The following is a 7,613-nucleotide window of genomic DNA, read 5'->3' as shown; positions in this document are numbered from 1 at the left end:
AAAATGGAAACATATAGCAGTGTTCAACTTTGTGCAGGCATAGATGTGTTAGAAGTTTCAGCAGTTATGTGGTTTGTCAATGGTCTTTGTTTTTTTAAAGATATACTATTCTTTGCATTTGAGGTATGTGCTAACAATTTTGGGCCTTGTTATGTATGTTTGAATCTCTGAGTGTGTGCATGTTTTTGTATATATACATACACTGAAAAATTTGAGCAAGTACTCTGCAGTTGAAGGTGGGTGGATTAAAGATAGTAATATACCTGGACGGATTGGTGTTATATTTGCCTCATATATCCATAATAAAATTTGTTATAAGAATATTATGGTATTTTGACTGTCGTCTTGTAAGTTATTTTTTGATATAGGTTTTGTTAGGACCTATTGCACAAAGTTATTAGGCATCTCCTAAGAAAAACTTGTTATGATTCCTACTGGGTCAATTGATGATTAGGATAGATCTTTGATATTTGTCATTAACCAATTTAGAAGGATATCGGTTGAGACAATTCGATTAGCAAGGGGAAAGTAAATTGATTGATGAAGAGGATTCTTATTTTAATGTTTGTTAAAGTATTATGGACACTTTGGCACTCTTGTAGGATGCCAGATTCACTCACTGCTCTACTGTGATCTATGTGTACCATGGATAACGTAATAATCAGATGTATGTTTATGCAAACATTGTACACATGAACCTCCATGGGTTGAGGCAACTGTCAAACATTTTGTTTGTGGTAAGACAAAGGTAAGAGTTACAATATTAGAATCTTTATCTCCAAAAAGAAGAGAAGAAGTTGTAAAATCAAAATATCTTGCCTTCCATCTGGGTCCAGCTTGCGCTCCTTGTGGGTAACTCTATCCACTAATCTTAGAGCTCATGGTTCTCAACCTACTTCAATCCTTAAGCCATACCCTTGGGTATCCTTCCATACCCTTTTTCACGAGCCAATGCATCCTATCCAGCTGCTGCTAGCAACGTACGTCATTTTGGCTGAGTGTGAAGTTAATTATCCATCATTTGGTATTTAAAATTTAGGGAGAGCTTGACAATTCTCTTATGTACTATTGTCATTGCACCAAGGGTATGCTAGCTACTCTCTTTAAGTCCAGGTTTTTTCTTCCTTTGTGGTGTGATTTATCATATTCTACTTGTTTTTGATGGCCAGTAAAGCCTCAAGTCATAATGCTTGCTGTGAGTACTTCCGTGCGAATGTTGAAAATTATTTAGTTAGGTAGGTCAGTTAGCTTAGTCCATCATATTGACTTTGGAAATCCATAAATCCCAATCCTATATCATATCTTAAACCCTAAACCCAACAATAATTCTACTATGATGACAAGTTGACAAGTAAGTATAATTTTTACTTTATACTAGAATGTTAGGTTATTTAGAAGTTACATTTTGAAAATTCCCAACTGTTATGAAATTTGTCTTCTTATCATCAGTGGATAGTCTTTAGAAGGTGCAACAAGATAGATACAGAACACTGATTTCTTTAGGCAGGGGAATGTAAAGTTAGCATCGAAAAAGAGTAACAAAATAAGATCCATCCCTCATATTAAGCAAATAACCATATAAGTCATTTTATACTCCTTATGATCTATTATAATGAAGCTCCGAAATTGTTTGTTAGATTATTACAAAGGAATTTGTGGCTCGAGATCCAACCCTTAACACCAAAATAGATTTACATAAATAGCATTGAAAGACTTAGAAGTTGGATATTTAATTAATATACTGTAGTAGATAAGGGTATGCAATTGGGATTAGAAGCCTTAAGTAATCGTCAAAGTACATAAAGTAAAGTTGTGAAGCAGAATCATCAGTTGCTTATTTTCATATACTTTCAACATATGAACAAATTTAACAGGAAACAAGAAAACAAGAACTAATGACTGCTAATCCAGTAATCACAGTTTCTAAATTTCTTTGCAAAGTTCACAAAAAAATCTAATCTATATAGAAAAAACCTTCTGTTTAATTTGGTAACTTATTACAGACTAAATAATAAAATAGGCACAGTTTCTAAATTTCTTTGCAAAGTTCACAAAAAAATCTAATCTATATAGAAAAAACCTTCTGTTTAATTTGGTAACTTATTACAGACTAAATAATAAAATAGGCACAGTTTCTAAATTTCTTTGCAAAGTTCACAAAAAAATCTAATCTATATAGAAAAAACCTTCTGTTTAATTTGGTAACTTATTACAGACTAAATAATAAAATAGGCACAGTTTCTAAATTTCTTTGCAAAGTTCACAAAAAAATCTAATCTATATAGAAAAAACCTTCTGTTTAATTTGGTAACTTATTACAGACTAAATAATAAAATAGGCACAGTTTCTAAATTTCTTTGCAAAGTTCACAAAAAAATCTAATCTATATAGAAAAAACCTTCTGTTTAATTTGGTAACTTATTACAGACTAAATAATAAAATAGGCACAGTTTCTAAATTTCTTTGCAAAGTTCACAAAAAAATCTAATCTATATAGAAAAAACCTTCTGTTTAATTTGGTAACTTATTACAGACTAAATAATAAAATAGGCACAGTTTCTAAATTTCTTTGCAAAGTTCACAAAAAAATCTAATCTATATAGAAAAAACCTTCTGTTTAATTTGGTAACTTATTACAGACTAAATAATAAAATAGGCACAGTTTCTAAATTTCTTTGCAAAGTTCACAAAAAAATCTAATCTATATAGAAAAAACCTTCTGTTTAATTTGGTAACTTATTACAGACTAAATAATAAAATAGGCACAGTTTCTAAATTTCTTTGCAAAGTTCACAAAAAAATCTAATCTATATAGAAAAAACCTTCTGTTTAATTTGGTAACTTATTACAGACTAAATAATAAAATAGGCACAGTTTCTAAATTTCTTTGCAAAGTTACCAAAAAAAATCAGCTTAATTATAACTAATTAGGATTAGTAGTCCTAAGCCGAATCAATATAGGAAAAACCTCCTTTTTAATTTGGTAACTTATTACCGACTAACTAAATAACTACTAGTAATAAAATAGACACGTTAATTTTGTAATTAAAAATTAAAAATTAATTTTTGAGAGATAAATGTTGCAATTCCCTTTCTTTAACACTTGAAGAGACGATGATCGAACATGGAAGTAAAAAGTACAGTACATGAAAATTTTCAATAAAAATTACAAAAAATTTAAACAAATGTAAATTTAATTAAAAATTAAAAAATTAAAAAAATGCAAACTGAAATTCAAAATTCTACATTCTAACTTCAAAATTAACTTGATAATTTTTTTGTATTGATATTGGATTTTGACGTATTATTCAAATATGCGAATAAGATGAGACTTCTTCTAAAATATCTATCTTCATGACTTGGTAAAATAAATAAATACTATTTATTCAAATATTTTGGTTCCCTAGCATATTTGTTACTTAACAAAATATTGATATATCTAATTTTTTATATTAATTAGAGAATTGATTTTAAATATAAAATTCAAAGTCAATTACAATTTTGTTAACTTAGAGCAATCTTTTCTTTATTAAACTAACTATTTATTTATCACAATTTTTCAATTCATGGTACAAAAAATATAAATTAAAGAGTGTAACTTCATTTTGTATTAAAACGTTGAATTCCTTTTTCTTCTTCTTTTTCAAACTGTATAATTGAAAAAAAAAATTAGAAGTCTGATATACTTTAATTTATTTTTAGAAATCGAATGTTCTTCTTATTAACTCTTTTAGTTAAATGTACACTATTTTATTATTTCAATTTATATGAAGGTGTTCGACTAAACACATAAATTTAGATTTAAAAAATAAAACTTTTTAGCTAAAATCATCTTACAAATGACTGTTAGTAAGGATTTTTTTAAAAATAGCATAAGACATAAATTTAATTATGTTGCTACTAACTCCCGCATCATACACATCCTCATGAGTTATTATTTAAAGGACTTGAGTTGGTTTGGTCATATTATTCTACTACTTCCTCCATCTTTTGTGTTGGTTTGATCATATTATTCTACTACTTCCTCCATCTTTTGTGTTGGTTTGATCATATTATTCTACTACTTCCTCCATCTTTTGTGTTGGTTTGATCATATTATTCTACTACTTCCTCCATCTTTTGTGTTGGTTTGATCATATTATTCTACTACTTCCTCCATCTTTTGTGTTGGTTTGATCATATTATTCTACTACTTCCTCCATCTTTTGTGTTGGTTTGATCATATTATTCTACTACTTCCTCCATCTTTTGTGTTGGTTTGATCATATTATTCTACTACTTCCTCCATCTTTTGTGTTGGTTTGATCATATTATTCTACTACTTCCTCCATCTTTTGTGTTGGTTTGATCATATTATTCTACTACTTCCTCCATCTTTTGTGTTGGTTTGATCATATTATTCTACTACTTCCTCCATCTTTTGTGTTGGTTTGATCATATTATTGAAATTATATTTAAATTTTTAAAGGAATATGAACTTGAGTTAAAATAAGCATTTGTGACAAAAATTTAAATTATTTTAAAGAAGATAATAATTTTAAAAAAGGCTGTAGCATGAATTTATGAAGAAATCTACCAAGGAATTTTTACATGGATAAGTATTTTCTTTTAGTTAATAATTACTCATTTTATTTTAAAATAAAAGGTGTTTCATGTTAGCAAGAAGACATTAATGACGTTCTTTCAATTTTATCACTTAGTATTTAATAAAGAGAGTTTTACATTAACGAAGAAACACAATAGAGAATAACATGTTGAAGATTATCAAAACTGTAGTTTCGAGCTCTCCATCACGGAATGGGAATATTTCAGCCGGTACAATACTGATAAACTCTATTATATATAATGCATTTCCTACTCGTTTCCAATTCAACATAGGAAAAGGAAAAGGGAGAAAAATTGGACGCGCTACTAACTTCTCTTCTTTCTTCCTATATATATATACATAACAAAACTGTAATTTTTCTCACAGATTTTGTTCCATTTTACTTCAATTGATATTTTTGTTCCACCAACATTTCCGATGGCTGAAGTTTCCATTCTTCAACCACAAGATGTTCTCAAACAGCATGTTATAAGATGACTTCTCTTATTTTTTCAAGGGGAAGGACGAATTTGGCTAAGCAATTTGTCATATTTCCTTGTTTGGGTCTTTTGTTTTAAGCATCTAGTGTTACTGTTATTGTTATTGTTATTGTTATTACTAGCTCTATATATGTCCGTGTGTTTGCACGGATATTTTAAAATATTATAATTTTTAAATTTAAAATAATTAATACAAATTATTATTGAGTAACAAAAGTGCATGTATAATAATATATAATGTTTTCATTTCATATATACACTTGTGATAACAAAAAATAACTATAATTATGTGCAATGAGGGTATTTTCTTCAAAGACACTAAACATTATTCTAACAATTCTTCTTTTTCTAGTATAATGAAAATTGATAACATATGTGGTGTGTGTTGAATTGATACATGTGCTAATTAATTAAATCTTAAACTAATAGATCAATCTAAAACATAGTATTCAAAATATTTCTGATAGTTTTAGCTAAATCTAAATATAATTTGCAAAGCATGTTGCAACCTCTTTAGCACACTCCTCTCTCGTTCAATCTTGCAAAATAAAATATTTTTTTTATTTAATCAAATACAATTCAATAAATTAAGAATGTATAAAAAGAAATAGTGTTCACTTATCAATTAAAACAAAAGATACTATAATAAAATTATTTTTGAAAAAAATATTTATTGATATAATTTTAATGTTAAGATTAATAAGAATAGTTGCAAATCATTTATTTCTGAAAAAGAATGTAATTGAGATCAATAAGGATGTAAACAACCTTTATCTCTAAAAATGAGATGAAATTATATTATTTAATGATAATCTTAAAAGGTTTGATAAATCTACAAATTAAGTAATATCAGTAAAGTTTATACGAAGTGGGAGTGATAAAGAAGAGAACACTACATGATATAGGTGTTTTGTAATTTGTTAGTATTTTTTAATTAAGAATTATTCTTTTTGAGAAAATCTCGAAATTATTAAAATAATATAACTACCCATTTTTGTTTTTGGAAATTTTATTTGAAATTTTTTTACATAATTATTTATCAAATAAAAATTATATTTTTTTGGAGAGAATTTTTAAAAAAAAATATTCAAACTGAAAATTTTAGAATTATTTTGATGATGAATGTTGCAATATTTTGCAAAATACGAATTTACAATATTTTAAATTATTCTTTTTAAAAAATTATAATTTTAAAATATTTGTGTTGATGCTATTTTCTTATTACAAAATATTGATTTGAAATACTAAATTCATTTTATATAAACTCAAAATTTGAATTAAATTTTTTTGTGATGTGTGACACTTTAGTATTTCCTATTATATAGGTAGAAGATTAAAATATATAATTGAGTTTTGAGTGATAAGGATAGCTAGGTAAGTGTTGAGGAATTTTAGGAGATGCTTTAGATTAGTTTTTGTTTTCTATCATTATTTTTAAAAAAAAATTATCTACGTATTTATAGCTATGTCTTTGTTAATGTTTTTCTTTTTCTTAATTTTTCGTTAATTATTTTATTTTTTTATTTATTTTGTAGCATGAAATTTTTAAAATTTTTCCAAATTGTTAATTTTGTTGTTTATTAATTTTTTTCTTTTGTTTTAGTTTTGTTCTAAAACTACCAAATGACTTGATATTAGACTTCCACTTGGGTGAAAATAATCATTTTAAAAGTTTTTTTTCTCTAAATTCATCATTACTAATTATTATAATATTTTTGCTTAATATCATGCTCATAACTTTTGAATTAACTAAAAAAAAAGAATCGATTTTTGCACATTATTGTTGTATTATCTAATAATTTCAATTTTTAAAATATTATTTATTAACCTTGATCTCATTGGCCATTTCTTGAAATGTAAATATTACCTTGTACAAAGGAAACTAATAGTAATTTTGAAGCTCTAAATAATATATGATTTGTATTATTTTTGTGGCAATTTTTTTATTAAAAAAATCAGAAAAAGTAAGTGAAATTTTACTTGAATACTAAGTGTTATTATATCTGCACAATAATCATGCCAAAGTATTTCTTGGAGGATTGATATCTTAAACCTCTTATCAATATAAGTCTTGAACACTTATCTATAATCAAAAGAAAATCAAGCATGTCACGATTTCAATTTGTACATATAATAATTGCTTTTAATTTTCACAAAAATCAAGTTTTTATCTATTCTATTTCTACCCAAAACACATTAAATAAATTTTGTTACATTTCATAATATATCTTTTAACTTCTCCGAAGTAACACAAAATCTTAGATATAACTTTAACAAAAAAATTGAGAAAATTTCATGGAAAAAAACAATTAATCAAATAAATCATATTTGATAAATTTTATATTATCTTAAACCTCTTGTTGATATGAGCCTTGAAAACATACTTGTAAATAAAAGAAAATCAAGCATTTCATGAAATTTAAAATTATAATTTTTTAAATTCATTTATTAATGTCATGTGCATAACATTTGATTAATAAACCCAAAAAAATAATTGATTTTTGCACATTATTGTTGTATTATCTAAT

This window comes from Solanum tuberosum, unplaced genomic scaffold (genome assembly GCF_000226075.1).
Source record: "Solanum tuberosum cultivar DM 1-3 516 R44 unplaced genomic scaffold, SolTub_3.0 scf00597, whole genome shotgun sequence".
In the NCBI taxonomy this organism is placed as follows: domain Eukaryota; kingdom Viridiplantae; phylum Streptophyta; class Magnoliopsida; order Solanales; family Solanaceae; genus Solanum; species Solanum tuberosum.
The sequence above is the reverse complement of the archived record's forward strand: the minus strand, read 5'-3'. Positions refer to the sequence as shown.